Source organism: Lepidochelys olivacea (genome assembly GCF_965140295.1).
Source record: "Lepidochelys olivacea isolate rLepOli2 genome assembly, chromosome: 12".
Taxonomy (NCBI): domain Eukaryota; kingdom Metazoa; phylum Chordata; order Testudines; family Cheloniidae; genus Lepidochelys; species Lepidochelys olivacea.
In genome coordinates this window covers 36,180,215-36,202,649 of record NC_140422.1, presented here as the reverse complement: position 1 = coordinate 36,202,649, position 22,435 = coordinate 36,180,215, and positions in this window count along the sequence as shown.

Below are 22,435 nucleotides of genomic sequence, written 5' to 3'. Positions count from 1 at the left end.
GACTAGGCAGGACAAAATCCCACTTCCCAGCCGAGGAGTAGGCTGCATGACTCCAGCACAACCCTTCTGTTGCTGCCGCTTGTTGGTAAGGAGAGCATTAGCAGCCACTGTCCCCTTAGTCTCTGTGCAAGGGTCTCCTGCCACTAGCAACCATCCATGAATCTGGTGGTCTATCCCTTGGCACCCGTTGGCTCTGTATCAATGCTCCCCTCTATGTCAGCAATATCCTGGCTTGAAATCCAAAATATACCCCAATGTCATGGTGACTATTTCACCCCACACTAGCAATGAAACTGCCTTTATTCTGAGGTTGCATGGAAGTCCCAAATTGTTTAATTATCTTAATTCTATAAAGGAAATGGGAAACATTCAACTAATGGGACAGGCCTTAGTTTGTAAGAAAGTTATGTTTGTAACAATTTTCTACATAGCATGTAAGGACAAAAGAGACCCACCTGTTTGCTGATGCATATTATTAATGAGCTCAGGTGCAGGATGTGGTCCCCCCATCCTGGTCACAGTGATAGGGACTGTCTGTCTTCTGTTGTCTAAATCAGAGCCACAGGCAGCTCTTCAGAGGTTAAGATGTGGCTCCTTGTACAGGCGCCAACTTTCCAATGTGCCGGGGGTGCGCACTGCTCAACCCTTGGCTTTGCCATGGGCCCTGCCCCCACTCTACCCCTTCCCACCCCCTCCCCTGAGCCTGCCGTGCCCTCACTCCTCTTCCCCTCCTCTCCCCCGAGCCTCCTGCATGCCACGAAACAGCTGATCAGGAGGTGCGGGGAAGGAGGGGGAGGCACTGATCAGCGGGGCTGCCGGTGGGGGGAGGTGCTGGGAGTGGGGGGTGTGTGTGTGCAAGGGGGGCTCCTTCTCAGGCTCAGGGTGGCCACCCCTGGTCTAAATTGTTTCACTTTATTACAGCCTACAAGTTGCAATTCCTGTTTCCTCAGCTTAGAGCAAAGATCTGTATGTTTTATCCTTCATTCACTGTAATAGGGTCCACTATATATATATATATATATATATATATATAAAAATAGAACTGGAGGTACTTGAATAAAGCCATGTCAAACAGACCTTATAAAAGTTGCAGGACTCAGTCACACTGAAGTCAAAATGAATGTAATAAGAGAAATTTACAACTGTATGAGTAAGTGTTTTTGTGCATTTGCAATCATGGCTTTTGTATTCCCCAAAGAGCTCAGATTTCATTGGAGAAGAAGCCAGACAGTCCAGTAGTTTGAGCAGGGAGGGACCACTGATGCAATTAGCTACAAAAGTCCAACGTGGGGGTTTTCTCATTAACCTGTCATGTCAAATGCTCTATGATAAGATGGTGAAAATCTGGGGGGAAAAAGTTCATTCTGCAAAGCAAACAAACACAAAGTCACTTGATTTTACTAATTATCCTAGCCTGTGGCTCTTTCAGCCATATTTTTTTCCATCCGTGGTATGAACTGACAAGATAAGGTAGGAGCTGGTATTTTCTAAATTCTCCTAGCTGACAGCACATATACAGATAATACAAGGGTTCATTCTCAAGAATGCACAGAAGATTAATTGATTTACTTAACGTTAGAATAATCACTCATAAAATAATTCACGAAATTTGTATTAAATTAGCTTTGCGGTGCACCAAGATGCCCTTTGTCAAAACTCTGTTCTAGAAGCATCCCTCACATTAAAAAATGCAGTTCGATATGCTGCATCATTACACATTATGTGCCTTAGCCAAAGCCTGTGGACATCAAGGGAAGGTCTATGTATGTTTAATTCCTGCCTTAGCGCAGGGGGCTGGATTGGATGACCTCTCCAGGTCCCTTCCAGCCCTGCATTTCTATGAGGGCTTCCCGTTGGCTTCAATGGTCTTTGGATGAGGCCAGATAGTTTTTGACATAGCCCATTATGCCATAGGAGTGTCAATATAACCTTATAATCACCTATTCTCCACTGAATTGAACTGTTTCCAGTCTGTAGAAATATAGATGTGTGCCTGTCTTGTTCCGCAGCTTGCTGAAATATTTTCAAGTTTGCTTGCGCTAATGCTGACAGGAAAGGTCCTTTCTAGATTTATTGTACGATAGCTCATTATGTATTTCGTAATTAATTCATATTAATAATACTTTGATTTTCTCAAGTGCCTTTAATTGTAGGATCTCAAAGTGGTTTACAAACATTGTGAAAGAAACTGAGCATGACAAATGAGCCTCGAAGCAAGCAATTATTATTATCTTCATCTTTCAGATGGAGAAACTGAGTCACCAAGAGATTAAGTGATGTTTCAAGGGTCACACAGTAAATTAGTGGTATAAATATTTAAGCTAAACACGTCAAGTTATCTTAAAATGGATTTCTGGATTTTTTTTAAATGATAAAATAACTAAAATGATGTTCCAACAATCCCAATTCCCTTATAAGGTGTCGTCTATAAATAAATTTTATGTAATGAAAATGCTCTTTATAAAGGGAGAACAATACACAAATTACAGGAGTCAGCTGCTATTGTTATCATTAAAGACATAAAATTGGAATGTTAACTTCCAATATCAAATTTTAACCAAAGCCCTATAAAATCTATCATGTCAGAATATACAAGATCCATAAAGCTGGTTTCAGCAACATGTTGCAGCTGGTGCTGTGTATTTATAGGTTTTTAAAAAAAAATCTGGAAAGAGTAGAAAATATTTTTTAAACAGCAAATTTGTCAACGTTTTGCCTCGCTGCAAAATCGGACTATCGGCCGGCACTGGTTTAGATTAGCCATGTCCTGTTCAATTTGACAGTAGCAACGTGAACCTGCAACGCCTGAATCTGAAGCAAAGATAGGACCTAACTAGCAGGAATTCAGGGAATGTTTTTCCTCAGACCCTACTGAAGTACATACTGTTGGGATTGTGTCTGCAATGACAGCCTTAACACTTCCCAGAGCGGAGGACCCCAATGCAGGAATGGCATTGCCCACCCTGAAAGTGAGAAGGTAAAGTTTATTTTTGTATTTTTCCTCCCCTTTCTCTCTCTCACTCTCCCATATACAGAATGTAGCAAGACCACCAAGCGTGGTCCATTTTTTTCACCATGATGCACAATTCACATTTGTTAATAAAAAAAAAAAATCTGCCTGAGGTCATCCACCTCGATTTTTTTAAACAGGAAACGGGTTTCAGATGTTTATATGTTAAAGAGTAAGGCTGCTAATCTGCCTGCCCATTTAACAGGCATCGTCAACTGTCAAATCCGTTCTCTTTACATTATCAGCTTTCAATTTGAGTTACGTATTTGCTTGATATGATTTCAAGTCAACAAATAATGGATAAAACGAAATAATCTAGAAGGAAACAGGTTTGGTTGCACTGCACAAAGCTGAGGTGTCTGTACCTTTTATGCCAGCATTTTAACGAAAAAATTGCAACTTTTATGCTGATTAATTGAAATAGACAGGAAAGTTTTTTAAAATGTACTGTACCGTCATTGACAATAACACACACAATGAACAGTGTTTACATAATGTGTGTGCGAATATAGAATATGCAGTTATAGCCTTAACTCTGTAGTGACTTTATTTGTATATATTGAATGCACATACATCTAAGAGGACAAACCCTTAATATAAAAAGAAAAGGAGGACTTGTGGCACCTTAGAGACTAACAGATTTATTTGAGCATAAGCTTTCGTGAGCTACAGCTCACTTCATCGGATGAAAGCTTATGCTCAAATAAATTTGTTAGTCTCTAAGGTGCCACAAGTACTCCTTTTCTTTTTGCGAATACAGACTAACACGGCTGCTACTCTGAAACCCTTCATATAGATACAGAAGTCCTTGATCTTCAGATAACTCTGTCAACTTTTCCCAGTTTGTTACCAACACATCAAAAAGGAGTATATCATCTCTGTGGTGTCAATAACTTTATATGGAAGGGTTCTGATTTTTTTAATGTATATGAGACCCTAGGGTTTTGCCTCATTTCCACAACTTCTTCACTGAGAATAATAAAGAAATAGATGAAAATACTTGGTTTCCCTTTAGTGTGGCATATCTATTATACATGAATCTGAGCCAATAAATTTGTAGCTAAGGGTGTATTCTGGGGGACCAAATAAAAATCCCTCTAGTGGGATTTTAAATACATGATAATAAATTTGATCTGTTTAATGAGTAAGTACCGGACAAACAAACTGATCCTAATAAGAGGTTAGATATCTGTTTTCATCCTTTTTGAAGGTAAAACTCCCATGGGACTCTTATAGGAGAGTTACTGTAGTGAGGACTCCAGGATTGGGCCCAGAGTCTATTAAAATGTGTTCTTTTTAGGACCGCTGATTGTTAAAAAAATGTATTAAATGTTAACAGCATTTTGCTATGACATTGGAAATATTCAGATATTCACAACTTGTATTTTGTAGACATTAATATGGGGGAAACTACTTCTATTTTTAAGGAAAGAAAAGGTACACAAATATGCTCTGATGATAACCCAGACGGCTACCCCCAAAATATTTCTGCTTCTGGGAAAATACAAAAATCTTTCAGATTGTAAAAAGAGTAATATGGTCAATTAGTTATAAAAACACCCAGCAATGAGCTTCGGTTGCTACACAGACCATTAAAAAGCAAATTTAAACCATAATGAAAACTCCATGTGAAATATACACAATGTTGAGGTTTTTTTTAAAAAAAGCACCAAACAGATTAATGTTATTAAAAATGTGCATGAAGATGACAAGGGTTTAAGTTATGGGTGGTACTGATAATCTGTTTGATTTAGGTTACATGACTACCTTGCAGATGTAACACCTAATGTATGTAAAATATACACAGCCTTAAAACAGAGGAGCCAGTATATATTATATAAGATATGTGGTGGTGGTGGTGGTTGGGTTTGTTGGACAAGACATTGAGATGGTGAAGCAGGAAAGATGTTTGTTCCATTTTGAAGGTAAAGATAGACGGTTTATGTTGTAATTGAAAGACACACACCAAAAACTGTAACCTGACACACACTTCCCTGCAGTTCTTACAACAGATAACTTCCTCTAATCTAAAATATGTACTTGGGGAATTTTACCAATCAATTAACTTACATTTTAAAAGCCAAAAATCTGTATCTGGCCAGTAAGTAAAAAAAAAAGTCTTTTTGGCAAATCCACTGTTACAAATGTGGAAGTTCACTGATGGCTACAAATATATTGTAAAAATGTGTAAACCAAATGCTGTGATGTTTTCCAAATGAGCACCTGGAAGGTGTAAATCAAAAATATTGTAAACACTTCAGATGTGAACATATGACAGGCACACTGGTTTGCTGTGCACACGGCCCATTGTGCTATGGAAAACTGAATCGATACATCAGAGGATGAACCTTAGACTAATAAACAATTCTCTTATGAAAAGGAGATATTCTTTACCACTAAGGCTTAAAAGCAGATCATTCTTTACAGTGGCAAAGAAAGATAATGTTGGTACTTTTAAATAATACTTAAAAAAAAAAAAAAAATAAAGGAGGCCAATTGCAATAATGCAATTTTTTCAAATAGCTGTTTCAGTTAAATTCTCAAAATAAAATGCATCATGTTTTATATCTTTTTGTCTAAAGCAGAAACAAATGTGAATGTGCTCTAAATATTTCAGCCTGTTTTTAAAATGATCTTTTCTTTGAAAATGTAATAAAATAAATAACTTTCAGTGGAAGAGGAGAGAGAGAGAGCTGCATTAACTTTTTCCCCCTATGCATTTAATTATCAATAAAATGAATAGTCTATATTTTTATTATGTAATTTGAAACAGAATTTAACATTGCAGACTGTAATATAACATTGCAGCTTGCAATAAAATAAAGTAGGGGGAAGAAGACGTTTCGGGGAAGAACAGATTGTTGGAAGAACGTTACAATGTAGAAGGATCATAGGGTCAGGTCAGATAATTATGCTATACTTTTAAAAACTTGGTCTTTCCCTTGTAATTATCGGAGTCGAATGAAAGAAGCGCCTATTAAAATGCTATCTTCTGGAAAGCGTCATAGAGACATGAGGTTGGGTGAAATGTAAACATTATAAAAACACCCCTCAATAAAGTTTTTATTGCTTTACATTTCTGTACATTTTACTGTCAGGAAAGGGAAAAGAAGCTACAGTCATTTCTCTGCCTTTATAGTAAGAACTTTTCCCTTTTCTTCCCCCATAATAAAAAAATAAAAATCAGTCAGTCCCTAAAAACTAAATTCTGCTCACAGTGGGATTACTTCAGCTTTAGACAAGTGCAGTAGAGAGCAGTATCTGGTCTGCAATCACTTGGTGTAGTTTAAAGAACAAATTGATCATTGTTGCAATCAACATATTAGATGTTATGAACATGTACTGTCCACATGAAATGAGACATATAATAATTGCGCATTATGAAATGAGACTAATTTATTTGATTCCAGTAATTAATGCCAATTGTCTGTTCAGTAGATGGATATTTTAAAATATGTACCAAAAATTTAGCAGGGATGTATGCTTCATGTACAGGTATTTATAGCTTCTGATTTAATCTAGTAGAGAACAAAAAAAATTTAAATAGGCTATAGGCGTTAATGTTTAAATATTTACATTTTAAATATATACACTGCCAGATGCCATTAGTAAGAAGAAAAATAATTTGGGAAATCATAACCCTTCTTTTTTCGCTACATATATTAAGATAATAAACATGCATCTGAGTTTAGTATGCCCCTAAGCTTAACAGGTCACAACTGAAGGCAAGTTTGTGTTTTCTTACCAAGAGAGTGCTCAGCCTGTTTGCTCACTCATGTAGCCCCTCTGAAGTTAAGTAAGGCTTGCAAGCTTGGATTTAGTGTTAGAAACAAGAATTATGGAATAGATGCTTCCACTGTGGGATAGTAGACGTAATTTCTTTTAAACAACGGTAAAGTGTTGGTCACTCCAGAAGTATATGATTCTTGGAATTGTAAGTTATTGAATTGGATTGATATAGGCAGATCTCCAAGTCTGTTAAAGGAGTATAGGCCATTGATGATATTGACTTCCCATTTTATGACATAAAAAACCTGCAAGTAAATGCTGATAATTTCTCACTCGTGTTTCTGTGTGTTGCAGAGGGAATGTGGTTAGTTATATTTCCTGAAATAAACATCTTGAAGATCCTGCTCACTATAAAGTTAATTCCCCAAAAGGGGGTGTCACAGGAGAGAATGACCCATTAAAATCAAATATATTTCTAATTACGCTATTCCTCAAACATCAACTCACACCCTTTGTGAGGCTATACTGGAAAGTCCAGAGGATGCATGTAATCAGTTAGAGACAGACATATGAGTAAGTAGGCGGGATATCATGAAGTATTAGGTCAGACAAATTCCTCAACCCCTACAGATCCAATCTCCCTATTGAGCAGTGCTACTCAAAGTGGTGGTCCGCGGACCGGTGCCAATCCGCGAGCCTTCGGTTGCCAGTCTGCGCGCACATTGGGAAAAAAAATTGCCAGTCCCCCACATTAGATAGCTTGAGAAGCACTGGGCTAGAGGACATCATCTACAAGGACCTGGTAACCTTTTATTTGATTTAAAGTTATTTTTGTAATGTGATATTATACCACCATGGGTTCCGCTTTGGTGGCTACAGTTTTAAGCTTAACAGAGTGAAAGTCACCTCTGTTACTTGCTTCAGATTTAGAGTTTCTAGGAACACACAAAGACCAAGGGTAGTGACCACACACACATTCACTAGTGCAAGGTCTAGTCTATTTTACAAGTTTTATTAAAATTACAATTAAAGTTATGATTACCCAAGCATATAGAAATTCTATACAGACCTATACACAAGTTTCAAGTATAGTTATACTCACATCCTTAACAATAGTGTTAGGATCTGATGCAGGGGTGGGCAAACTTTTTGGCCTCAGGGCCACGTCTGGGAATAGAAATTGTATGGTGGGCCATGAACGCTCACAAAACTGGGTTTGGGGTGCGGAATGGGATGAGGGCTCTGGTTGGGGGTGCAGGCTCTGGGGTGGGGCTGGGGATGAGGAGTTTAGGGTGTAGAAGGGTACTCTGGGCTGGGACCAAGGGGTTCTGAGGGCAGGAGGGGGATCAGGGCTGGGGCAGGGGTGTGGGAAGGGGTGCGGGTTCTGAGGTGGGGCTGGGGATGAGAGGTTTGGGGTGCAGGTGGGTGCTCTGGGCTGGGATCGAGGGGTTTGGAGAGCAGGAGGGGGATCAGGGCTGAGGCATGGGGTTGGGGCACGGGGAGAGCCTCAGGGGTGCAGGCTCCAAGCGGTGCTTACCTCAAGCAGCTCCCGGAAGCAGTGGCATGTCCCTTCTCTGGCTCCTACGCGGAGGCGCAGCCAGGCAGCTCTGCACGCTATCCCATCCACAGGCACTGCCCCTGCAGCTCCCGTTTGAGCGCCGGAGGGGGCCATTGGAGCGCGTAGGAGCTGGAGTGGGGCCATGCCGTAGCTTCCGGGAGCTGCGTGGAGCGGCCCCTGACCCTGCGCCCCAGCTAAAGCTTTGGAGGAGGACGAACTGCGTGGTGTGGCCCCCGACCCAGCTCCAGCTTAAAACAGCTTGTGGTCCGGATCCAGCCTGCGGGCCGTAGTTTGCCCACCCCTGGTCTGATGGCTCTTTCGTTGATTGATCATGAGTAGAAAGATGGTTCCTGCTGTTTCCCATAGGGAGCTCAATTTTCCTGCTCTTTTATAATGTAATTCTGACTATACCTCATTAGTATTTACACACATCGTGCACCCTGTGGTTAGGGCATGTGTTAGAAAAATGTAATTACCGGGTATCTTCTCAGCAAAAAATTACTCTTACTGTTAATTTTTTTCAATAATATCACTTGGTACCTCTTTTTCCATAATCTTAGGGCATCGAGTTGTTCTTTGGTCACTTACTGATATTAGGATTTTTTTTTATTTTCAAGGCCTAAAATAGTGAAGCTAAAATCTTGCAGGCCTCTGCCTACAGGCCTTGCATTTCAACCCTACTCACTTCAATATCTAATACATGATTATCCCTTCTAATTACTGATCAATCTTATACTTCTATAATTCTACAACTTAACTCTATTTAGTGTACAATAATTATCCATGATGTAACACGTTAGTTAATGATAACCACACAATAAATGAACAATAAACTAAAATATGGGACAGATCCTGCAGGTGTTGAGTGCTTTCAGCTTCCACTGACATATATATTTTGTTTTTGTTTTTTTGATGACTTTTTACAAACCTATAGATACAAAGAGAGATTTTAGAAATTTACCTGAGTGAGCAGACCAAGGACAAATGCATATCGAGGCCACAAGATTTTCAAAACTTATTACCAATTGTGGGTGCCTCAATTTATTTCAGATACCCTTAATGGAGTCTGATTTTCAGAAGGCAGGTGCTCAATGTTTTCTGAAGTTAGGCACCCAAAAATCACTTTTGAAAATCTTGGCCTAGGTGTGCAGTTGTATGTGTGAGTTTAGTTACTTTAACTGCATATGCAAATGGCAAATTGTACATGCAAATGTGCCCTATGAACCATTTGAATGCCTAATTATCTGATTTGCTTGTACTGTCATGGTGTCGGTGCATGTATAGTAGGCAAATAGTTGAACATGCAGTTTTTGTAGGCCTTTGTAGGCTCTTTGAAAATCTAGCCAATTAGTTTTCTTAATAATTATAGTTTTGTAAGAAACCAATATTTGCTGAAAGATGTGATCGATTGCTTTATTAACCTGCTCTTCCAATAGATATCTGTGGCAGGTAGTGGAGTTTCACTTCTTTCTCATTCATTTCCTGCCCTGCTCACTGTGGTAAATTTCTCAAGTGTCTGTAGGGCCTAAAAGTTTGAACCTCCTGGCCTATTTAGTTTTTCTATTTCCTGATCTGAAAAAGGAATTGATTTTTTTCTTTTGTTTTAGATTTACTTTATTTGAAAAAACAAACTAGAAATGGTGAATGAAGCCTCAATCTTACAAGACCTATCGAGCCAGATTCATATCTGCATGCAGTTTTCATTGGGCGCAGCTGAGTGGAGGCAGGGAGCTGAAGGAGCGTGGTTCTAAATTACCTTTCTGCGCCCTTGATCCTGGGCTGCCTACAGGGTCTTTGACTTCAGTGGGGTTTAGGCGCACAATCAAAGTGATGCGTGTGCCAACGTGCTTTGCTGAATCAGGGCCCCAGTTGTTATTTCTCTGTGTCCAATCATTTCTTGCTAGTGATTTATTAAAATAATATGGGCAGCCCACCAGTGAAATCAGTTCATTCATAATTCTGTTGATTACTGATCACAAAAACATGTTCAAGCATTAAACTATTTGTATACAGTATTATTAATAGATTGCTATACTGTCTTCATATTTGAACTATTCCAAAGCAATTGAAAAGTTGAAAAAGAGCAATCCACAACCCAATGTAATCCTTATTGCTGTTGAAGTAACATGACACAGCATTTAGAGTCGGAGAGATTCTATCTCTGCCACTGGAACAGACTTGCCTGAAGTCTCTCATTACTTTCCCCTCTGTGAAAACACAGCAATGAGCTTGGCAGTACTCTTCTTTTGTGGCAGTATAATATTAATCAATAAATATTTGTAAAGCACCTTGAGATCCTCTGACAGAAGACGATATATATGGAAGTACAAAGTGTTATCAATATTACTAAAGAAATCCAGTGAAAACAAATACTGTTTTTGTTATACAGTTTAAAAGCTCTCTTTATAATTGCAATTTAGATTTGATACTATTGCCACTAGCAGCCATTTGAGCAAAGTTTCAAACATAATATGCAATGTTAAACTGCTCAATCCCTTTGCTTTCAGCTGCTTCTCTTTCCTCGTCCATCTGTTTGTTGTCTATATAGATGGCAAGTTCCTTGGGGGAAGGGGCGTGTCTAGTTATTTGTCTGTAAAGTGCTTTAGTACAGCATTCGACAGTGGAGAAATAATATAGTTAGAATGTGAAAATGTCAAAAATGTAACATTCAGTAATTGTGAGCAAAACTCTAGAAAGTTCTTAAATTATATGAGTACAATGGTGGACCAACCATTGCTAAAAACATGGCATTGCATAACAGTGTATTTGTATAGTGATAAGTTCCCTAGAAATACCTTAGTACTTGTATACACAAACATTTAGTTTTTGGCCAGTTGGGGTGTTAATCTACCCCCACTAGCCCACTGCCATGTGCTTTGATCTACTCTCTCTCTGAAATTGGAGTAGATTAAAGCTCACTAGTGAACTTATAGTGCATGGCAGGAGGGTCCACACAGACAGTTAGTGCACAGCAGACTAGTGTGAGGTAGATTTATACACCAACTTACTGTGAACAAAGTTCTTGTATAAGTGAATCCTTAGAAAGTGTGCTGTATTCCAAAAAGAATGCCGTCGACTTAGTTTTAACAATGAATGGGGCTTGATCCTGTCCCATAAGGACAGTGGCAGAGCTCATAAGAATGGCCATCTGGGGTCAGACCAGTGGGCCATCTAGGCCAGTATCCTGTCTTCCAACAGGACAGCATAATTTTGGTGATCCACTTCCTGTTGTCCAGCTTCTGATAGTTGGAGGTTTAGGGACACCTGGGGTATGGGGTTGTTTCCATGACCATCTTGGCTAATAGCCAGAGAAGGGTCTATCCACCATGAACGAGTTCCACCGGTTGACTATAGCTGTGTGAAGAAGTACTTCCTTTTGTTTGTTTTAAAGCTGCTGCTTATTAATTTATTTGGTTCTTGTCTGATGTGAAGGGGTAAATAACACTTCTATATTCCCTTTCTCCAGCCCATTCATGATTTTATAGACCCCCTATCATATAGCAAAGAGATCCCCTTACTTGTCTCTTTTCTAAGCTGAACAGTCCCAGTGCTTTTAATCTTTCCATGTCTGGAGGTTGTTCCATATCCCTAATAATTTTTGTTGCCCCTTTCTGTACCTTTTCCAATTCTAATATATCTTTTTTGAGATGTGGTGACCAGAACTATAAGCAGTATTCAAGGTGTGGGCGTACCATGGATTAACATAAGGGCATCATTATATTTTATATCTTATTGTCTGTCCCTATAAACTTCAATAGGACCAGGATTAGGCCTTTCGTATTTAACGTACATACAGGATATTATGCAGGCAGCTGTACAGCCTCTGTTGATTGAATTGGTTTTTGGTGAATATGTTCTTCAATCAATATTCAATGGGCTAAATTCTGCTGTCTTAAACCCAACCAACTTCAGTGATTTAAGTGGTATAACTATGCAGAAACTGAGTTTTAAAAACCTAACTTGATATGTTGTTTTAAGTGTTACTCTATAAGGGGGGCAAACCTCTGTGTGATAGCTCATATAGGTTAGAATGATTTTTGTCCCTGTATTATTCTGTCTTAATGCCACTGACTTTGTAACTAAAATTGAGATAAAGGGGTAGAGAAATTCGCAATTGATTCCCCTTTTGCGACAACCAAATCAGTATTAAAGATTGGGGTGAAATCCTGGCTCTCTTAAAGTCATTGGCAATGCTCCCATTGACTTCAATGGAGTTAGGATTTCACCTTGTGTTCAAGTTTTTTGAAGTGTAAAAAGTTTGGACTGGGACCCTAAGAAAGAAAATCAACTGGACTCTGCACACACTGTCATTTACTTGAAGGCACATTTTTGTTTGAGTTTCTGTTTTGCTATAAATACAGGTGAAATTAACATTTATTTGTGAGCCCTGTAATTTGAATAAACAGTTTAACAGAATTTCTAATGTGGCCTCTAAATCCCACAGAAAATGGTTTGAGAGAGAGAGAGGCCCAGATCCTCAAAAGGATTTAGTGCCTAACTCCCATTGATTCCCTCCTTTTGGGAGGCCTTGAAACTAACTCTCGTGGCTGTCTTATGCAGCGTCTGTGCCGAGGGAATCCTCTTCCAGCTGGACACCGGACTTGCAGAGCTCCTTTACACGGCTCCAGTCCTTTTACCTGGTGGAATGGGACTTAGGTACCCTCTTCTTCTTTTTTATGACTGGTGTACAGCAGCAATTACAATTTCACCTGAAGTTGATCAAGCCAAATGGCTACATCAGGAGTAGCAGAATTTATTGCAGTAATGCCGCCTTCATATTTATAAATTGGGCAGTAGGTAGTAATCTGTTCAATGGTCTGTCATGGGGAACCACACTCGCACACCGGGAGTCCTTGATTTTCCATTTGTGCATTAGATCTCCACATCTACCATGGTTGGTTCGCATTCGGTTCAGAGTGGACCAAGATGATCGTGGAAGGTCGAACCCAGGAACCTTCTGCATGGGATCTGGCACAAGGTGCTTATTTTTAAAGTCTTATTGAGCCCAATCTGCTTTCCAAGCCTCCTTCTGATCATAGCCTGATCTAAATGAACTGAGGCTCTTACCCCTGTAACACCCGGGGGTTATATCTACAATTGCTCAAAGATAGAGTTTCATTGTGGCTTTTCCTTACTACTTTTTAATAGGCAGATATTTCCATTTTTAGGGACAAATTCTGCCCCACTTACTTCCCTGGGATTGTGCCTGGGCTATAAATCAAGGAAGAAAGTAACCTTTGTCTTCAATTTTCTGATAAATCTATTCCAGATAAGGCTTGTAAAATAGATATTTAATTCTTTTTTAAAACCACAGTTTAAAAAAAAGTTTTCTGGAGATTTTGATTTTTTGGCAGAAATTCAAATGCTGAATATTTTGGCCGAAAACCATAGTGTTGGGTGTTCAGTTTTTCCTATGGAAAAATTAATTTTTTTGCAGAAAGCTGACAGTTTTCACAAAAAATTGCTTTGTTGATAACTCAATTTTTTAAATTGAAAAGCAGTTTTGGTGGAAAAATTTCCATTGGTCCTACCACTGCACATAGTGAGTTTGATTGTCCTCTCTTTTGCGGCAGCATAAATTGGGAGTAATCTCCCCTGATGTCACTGGAATAATAGCCAATTTAAAACTAGTATAAGTGAAAGAGGCATATGGCCAGTTGACTCTGATAATAGTTACAGGCGTTTGTTTCTTGATGAATATGTATGAGGATGTCACATAATGAAACACACACTCTAGGTTCCATAGAAGCATCTAATCTTTCAGCACTTGTTAAGAATGGCACTGCTAACAGATCAGTTAAAGATTTAGCTTTGATAAAGAGGCATGTGTTGGAAATATATATGATCACGTTGACACTATTTTCCTGACAAATGGCTCTCACTCCTTGCTGTGCTAAATCATGCAATAAAGATAATTGTATTAATTATTGTGTATTGCCAATCAAAACCTAAGCTCGTTTAGAAATGGGGCTGCTACGGTAGTTCTAGGATATTATCCCTTCGGTGCAAAGCTGACACTTAGCTCAGTGAGTTTCAAGCGGGTCTCAAGTGTAACAGATGGTAGCTCCGTGGCAAGGAGAATGTGTTTATGTAGGAAGAGAGAGGGCGGGCGGGGGACTAGAATGGAAGTGTGGGGGGGAATTCTGGCCTTGTTGAAGTCCATGGCAAAACTCCCATTGACGTCAGAGGAGCTGGAATTTCAACCCAGGTGAGGAAGTAGTAAAGGCTGACAGACTGGTATGGAGTTATCTGGGGTGCTTTTGGAAATACAGCTGGGAGAAGTAAGGGGAGAAGTTGAGAGAGTGGGCAGAGGATGTAATGGTTGTGTGGTTATTTATATTAATATTCAATCTCTATTATTTTAGAAATGAAGAGAAATAATAAAGACATAGTATATGTGAATATATATGCAAAGTGTCTGTCAACCCCAGAGTGCCTTACAGAATTATCCATCTGGAGTCAGCGTCTCTTTAAAAAATTAGAAGCTTCGGGAAATGCTTCATCAGAACTTAAAGTTACTTTCAACAGCAGGGGAGAGCTTTACAGGTAACTTTTAGCGCCTACTCTGTCATCTCATTTGAGCATGCCTGCAGTCTGTCAGTACTGCCAGTTGCCTTGGCGCACACTGTGGTAACCACTTTGCCTGAGGTCATTCCTGAGAAATTAGTTCAATGCCGGTGGTAGCTGAAAGATGGTTAGAAGCAGAAATGTTTGTCAGTTACAGAAAAAGAGTGTGCATAATTAATTAATAGCATTTCATGACTGGGCCACAGTCTTTGAGGCAGTATGTGTTCTGAGTGAAATTCAATCAAATGCAAGCCGGCTCGTAGTAGAATTAAAATGTATCTGACTCTGAATTCAAATATAGGGCATGAGAAAATCTTTGGTTTTGACCGTCCGAGGCCTGTGAACACCCTGTCAAGTTCCAACTTGGCATTAATTTATTCTGCAAAAAGTTCAGGAGGCTGCTTCGCTGTGGGGCCATGGGCATTGCCGAGGAAAACGCTTTGTCGTGTGTGTCTCTTGCCATGCCACGTGCTTGCCAAGTCGTCATAGTTCTGTCAAACCTAAACAAGTGTGCTCTGTTTAAATTCGGGCTTTTGCAGGAAATGACGTACAAGCTCCCTGGCATCCAAAACAGCTCATAAAATAGGATTGCTTTGGGTAGAAACGTTACAAACGCGAGGTGCCAAGTGGGGGATATTTGGCGCTTCGGTTTCACGAGCAGTACTGCACACATCGGATGCATGAATCATGATGCCGGTTGCTGGAATGCCCAGTCCTGAGGCAAAAGAGCTGAAAAACCAGAGCAGCAACTGAAGCACCAGGTGGAGGCAGCGGCACTGTGGCTGCAGAACAGGAGCTGGGTGCAAAAAGCTTGAAATTTTTCCCCATCCCAAATCAGGACAAAAAGTCAAAATCTTGAAAAGTTTTGCAAATCAGGGGGACAAAGTATTAAAAAGCCTGTTTGGATCAAGTGAAATATTTTGTGGCAATGATTCCAAAACGTTTTTCCAAAAACTTGGAGTCAAGAAATTTGTTGAAACTACCCCCCCCCCCCGCACCCCCCGAGCCCAAGCTTTGGTTTCAATGAATCAGCATTAACTCCTTCCCCCTCCAAACCCTAGTTGAAAAACTCCAGACCAGCTCTATTCAGAATTTGTATGGGTGATGGCCCTGTGGCACCTCTGCCCACTGGCTTCCCCCACAAGAGGAAGAAACGGATGAGGTGAGAGAAGAGGGAAGGCTACGAACTGCACAGGCCTGATTAGTGCTAGGGAAGCAGGACTCTTAATTCCTCTTCCCATGCCACTTTGAGTAGAAGTTCAAGGGGTTTTGATTTGTTTTCCTGTGGGTGATTATAGTAGGTTTTAAGAGATGGGAGTGAATCAAAACCCTGCCTTTGGAGTGTTCTAATCATTCTGATGCTACACAGAAGTAATAAAATGGCTGATTTCTACTGTCTTACTGGGGCAATGGACAGCCATGTAATATCTCTAGTCTCTTCATCTACTGAGAAGAAAGGGACCAAATTGATTTAATTCCAATCTGAAATCTTTCCTGTGCAATATAAATATGCCCCTATGAGAAAATTCTTATCCCCTCTAACAACAGGTGATGTCCAAACTCACAAGGTTCGGCATCTGGGTTCATTTAAGTGCTGAGATGCTTACTAGCCTTGACTAAACCTGCAAAACTAGTCAGGAAATCTCACAGGTGCGGCCTTGCTTGTGTGAGATCTAGTAATTCTTGCTCCTGATTGGGTCAAGTTAACACAACAGCAGTCCTTCTCACCCTAGCTGGACCGTGGGCAGGTGGGTGAAAATAAACATGAAGGAAATGAAATGATCCAAACCTCCCATGTCACACTCTTCTTGTTCTTAAAACGTCAGTTCTGCTGCCTTGTCTCTGGGAATTGAGAGGTAAGAAGGGTAACTAGATAAAGGTGTAAAAAGGGTGGGAAGGACAGTAAGGAACCAGAGTAATCCAGATGTGTATGACTTTGAGTGACTGAATTTACCATTGTCCTTCCTCTGTCCACCCCCCTCTGCCCACTTGTGTGTTGATGACCATCAGTTGTCATGTCGTGTCAAATGCGTATGGTGTGCTCTCTTGTGCAGGGACCAGGTATTGTGATGCAGCTACTATTTCTGAGGGCTAAAAAATTATAGGTGATAAGTGTGGAATTTAGAGAGAGGCCTGAGCCAAAACTCCAGAGTTTGGAAATTTAGATCTGGACTTTTGTGGCCCATCTTCTATAAAGGGCTGAATCAAATCCCCAAATCAGGGGCTCTGATCTTTGCAACTAAAGTCCTCTCTACGTAAAGGCTACATCTGAATTTTTTTCTTATTTAAATCAGTTTGCCAGTCCCACCGAATGTGAGATTAACTATTCGTGCTCTGGTAGCATCCACCACAATGTGCTAGGTGCTGTCCAAACACTGAGCAAGACAGTCCCAGCCTCTAAGAGCTTCAAATCTCAGAAGCCAGGAAACAAATGGATGGACGAGGAGAGGGATGAAATAGACAATTTTTTTTAAAAAAACTAGAGTTAAGGTTAAAAACTCTCAGTACCTTAAACTTCTAAATAACATAACCCACACAAACACAGCCCGTGTTTAATGTATTCACATTAGTTGGCTAGCACATCTTACTGCTCTAGAACTTCTGGGATGCTGTCCCTGAAAATATATTGTTTTCTGATTAAAAGCTTTAAGTCAGACTCTAGTGTAACATACAGAAAAAAATGCATGTTTTTGTGGGGGTGCTGGAAATATTTTCCTTTCTGTGTGCTACAGAAGCCACATTACTCCGGAGTGGCAGGGCCACCTTACAGACATCACGTCCAATGTATTTCATGTGTGTAAAATTCAAGTGGTTTTCTTCCCTCCTCCCCTGCCTTCTTGGATTTCCGAAATGGATATATCTTGGGAAAATATGCATTTCAGTAGGGCCTGAAATAAACGTTGCTTGCACATCTCAAGTCCAATAGATGGTGGATTGAGATCTGAGAAGATAAGTGAGGGCACTGTAATAGTAAACATTGTGGGAAACTTAAAGAAGCCATAAACTCTAAATCTTCAACAGACCTGCAATCAGCAATCATAATGTTTGTTTGCACTGGAGATTACATGGACTGCTAAAATTGGGGCTAGACAGGAGGGATGGCCCAACAGTTAGCATGCACTTGGGAATCCAGGTTCAACTGACTGCTCTGCCACAGACTTCCTGTGTGACCTTGGGCAAGTCACTTAGTAGTCTCTTTTTGCTTCAGTTCCCCATCTGTAAAATGGGAATAATACTTCCCTGTCTCACAGGGATACTGTGAGGATAAATACATTAAAAGCTTGAGAGGTGCTTGGCTATGGGACCCCATTACCTTAGATAGAAAGCAGCAATAGTGCATCATCAGAGACAGGAAAAGCCTTAATTTCACCGTTTTGAAACTTGACATGGACTCTAGTGGTGCACACTAGGAGTTCACACCGGTTGCTGGCCACTGCTGTCTGAAATCAAGACCAATTATCTTCGTTTAAGGGTATGGTGATGCATTGACAGCATTGTCTGACCTGAAACAGGAGCTTTTACATAAAAATAATGTCATGCTAATTAACAATGACACCCTTCAGCCCACGTGTAAGGAGAGAGTTTAAGGTAGGCATTAAATAACCTCCTCAGAATGGAACTCTAACATATTTCTAATATGAAATGTGCAAACGTCAAAGTACTGCTGAAAGAAAATGGCTATAAAGCTATAATAACTGCAATAAATTTCTTAAGTGTTGGGTGAACCTTCAAAAAATGACCACCCAGGATGGGCAAGTTCTGACAGCTACTTTGTTTGGACCTTATCTCGCTGGCACACTTTCGCACAGTATTATGAAATAAGTAATACCAGTCTCTTCTGTTGCCCGAAGGGGAGTGCCCCATGATGAGCTAAGTGTTTTACAGAGTTGTCTTGACGTTTCAATTAAGATACCGGCAAGAAAAGGGAAAGAATCAGGTAGCTGTGCTTCATGAGGGATCTCAGGGCCGTGAGACTATCCCTGTCCTATGTACTCTACGGTTGGGCTACTATTGAAATGTCACTTTCCCATGAGTTCTGTGATGCCGGTGCCTGGGGAAATTGCATGATGTGTGATCAGAGCCTAAATAACTGATCTGGAATTAGTCTGTTTGAAAATATCAGCTGACAGACCCACCTGCTGAAATGTTGCGTTCCCATCACAAAGGACTCCTGGTGTGTTACGTTCAGACTGCATCTTCGAGGTTGAATCCTAACTGAGAGAATGCCTGAACAATGACTTGGCTCAAGATTATCCCCTCTCATGGTAAGACCTATGGGAGTGGGCTGTGGAGGAGGAAATCTCTATAAGGATCCCTCTGAGATGATGCCCCTACATGTATTGTCACATCAAATGAAGACTGCAACCCCTTGCAGAAAATGTTCCAGGCTGTGCACCCAAGCCTTCTGGTTCACTGTGCCTCAACTTCCTTTCACCACTGCTGCACCTCTGTTCCAACGCCCTGACTGCATGCCTCCAATCCATGACACTTTTACCAAGGCTTTTTTCCCCAAATGTCATGCTTGCAGTGATGTATAGCGCGGTACCCTTATTGCAAAGTACTTCCCAACTTGTGTAACGTTTAAAACTGTCGTACGTAGATGGATTCAACCTCAGAGTTGAGGCCTGAACGTGAACTTCCTTCAGGTCAGAGGGTGATAATCTGGAGGTTGGTTCTGGCCCATTTTTCATTTTACACGCACTCCACTGGGTTAGCGTACTCCCCTTGTTTTGAAATAAGTTGGTCTGATGAAGAGAATAGACAGCCTGATGAGGTTTCCATTGTATTGCCCCCTTAGCCCAATGGGAGAAGAAGTGTCTTGTTTGATTCTTCTTTGAGCTTTGTACTAACACAAATGCTCTGTCCACATGCATCCCCAGTAGGAATGTGCAGAAAAGCTTCTCAAGCCCTTTCCGATTCCTGAATCTGACATGGCTGCTTCTCTCTGGTTTTGGACAAAACACGCCAAATGAGCAACGAAGCCAGATAAACAAATTTAAGATAAACAGTAAATACACATATATCCTGATTTATAACATAAGTACATCAGTTAAAATTTACTTGAATTTACCACAGTGTTTTAAGTAACGTTATTAAGAATGAAACTTCTTAGGAAAACTGAGTCTGTTTTTAGCCCAGACATGCAATTAGGGGAATTAGTAACATGATATGTCATCTTCAAGAACACACAGATACCGTGGTCAGAAACCTCATGCAACCCTCTGTAAGGAGATTCTGCTTGTAACATATGCTAACGCTCCCTTGCAAGTCTTCCGGTTCACGTTAAGAAATACTTTGACTACAGTCAAACAGCGTAAGGATGTCTGCCATTTGTGGGCAAGTATTCAATGTTCATAAGACAGGCCTTGCACTTCTTACGGATTTAGCATCATCCTTCTGGTGGGGGCAAAGAAAGTATTTTCAAAGTGTTCATGCGCAACTGAGCATGAGGAATCTGCACTGGCAGGGTCTGAAAGAAATATACATTGTAATTCACTGACAGTTCCTTATTGAAATTCGGATGAGCTCAGGATTTTGTTAATGGTCCTTGTGTAGCAAAGATAATTGGTTTCTGAACACTGCTGTTTAATTTTTGACTCCACATTTCTTATTGAACCTTCTGATACACAGGGGGAATAGCTCTATGGAGGAAGAAGTGGCCATTTTTACAGAGGCAGAGTAGAACCTCACATGAATGGGTCATTAAAGCAGTGGGACCAGGAACATTGCTGCTGCTTTGGGATTGGAATGCAGATAGGCAGCATGTCTGCCTCCTAAATACACCAGGAGGATTGGTAGAACTAGCCTTCTTTGCTGGTACCCAAAGTCAGCCCTGGACCTCTGAGGAGGAGGAGCTCAGTCAGCTGCTACACCAGTGATGCCAAGCCCCGCTCCACCCCCAGCTCAGCTCTGGCCCTGCCCCAAACTGCAGCCTGGCCATGGTTCAGCTCCCAGACCCAGGCCCACACCAAAGTTTGGCCCCCAGCCGCGGCTCCGCTCCTGGCCCAGACCTGCCCCCAGCTGTGTCCCCCTCACTCCTGTCTGCATCCCCCCTCCCCTTACTCCCAGCCCCAGCTCCCTGGACATGGATGGGGTTGAGGGGGCATGACCCTGAAAAGTTTGGGAATCACTGCACTACCCAAACATTTCGGAGGGATTGAGCAGGTAAAGGCCACTGGGCCCCTTCTTGATGACCACCCCAAGTATATTGGGGACACACAGTCTGATATTTGGGGGTCTGACTATTAAGACTTAAATTTCGTTAGATCAAAAGTCAGTGCACCCAAAAGACGATAAAGAGCTGGTTCTAAGGAGCAACACCAGGAGCTTGCACAATGTTCAAGGTACACATTCCTTACAGGTCAGTCCACGATTTTAAAATGTCACTGCCATTCAGGAGGAACACCTGGGTTCCGTAGAAATAACCCTCCCCACACACTAGCTCCAAATCCATGGAATTTTTTTTAAAGAACTGCACTCCAAGCTGAACCTTTGTATTTTCACTTCCACTTGGAAATGGAACCAGACTACTGGCAATCTCACAAGTAACTCAAGAGACTCCCAGCTCCATTGTGTAGATACAGAGGGCTTGGACAATTCAGATAAGTAAGCACCCAAACTTTTAGATGTTTGACTACAACCTGAACACTGAACTTGCTAAGGGTTCCTGTATCATGAACACCAATCTTTACTCTTTTCTAGTCTTTTAAGGGTATTAATTTAGGACCCAGTCCTGCCACTAGGGCATGTCTACACTGCAAAGAAAAAGTCTAACGGTAGCATATAAGCATACTCATGGTAGCTTTAATTTAGCTAGCATGGGTAACAACAGTAGTAAAGGTTTGGAAGTCCAGCTTGTGCTCATGGTAGCCACCCAATACAAGCGTGCCAGGGACCCTGAGTACCTACTTGGGCTGTTAGTTTATGCTGCACCCTGTGCTGCCATGTCTTCACTGCTCTTGTTACCTTGCTCGCTAGATTAAAGCTAGCATGCGCTACAATTACACTTTTACTTTGCAGTGTAGACATACCCGTACTTCTGTGAATAAAGAGGACAAGATTAGGCTCTAAAAGCATCAAGTCAGTATTATTTGGAAATGATGAAGAATACTACAAAAAAGCATTGGGAAATATGAAGTGCCATATAAAGCAGAAAAGGAGGACACTCCACTGGAGATTTTTTTTTTTTTTGTTCTGCTGCGAAGAAATGATGCATCATTTGGGAATCCCATTTCACTGCATGGAATCTTTTTTTTTAATACTTTCAGCAACCAATTTTGGATATGTGCAACCGCAGAAATATTACACCAAAGCAACAGCAGTGGGTGGCAAATTTAACCGTTACCACAAATATCCTTTCTTACTTGAGGATCCAGATTGAAAGCATTTTTTGTTTGTTTGTGTATCTAGTCCTCCATCAGTCTAAACTAAGGTCACAATTAAAAACCGATTGGTTTGCCTGATTTTCCCAATCCAAAAATGCCTTCTGCCTCTCGCCAAAATCTTTCATTTCCCATGTTTCTTCTAACACTGTTCCCACCTACCTGGAGTACAGTCAGACTTCTTGCATT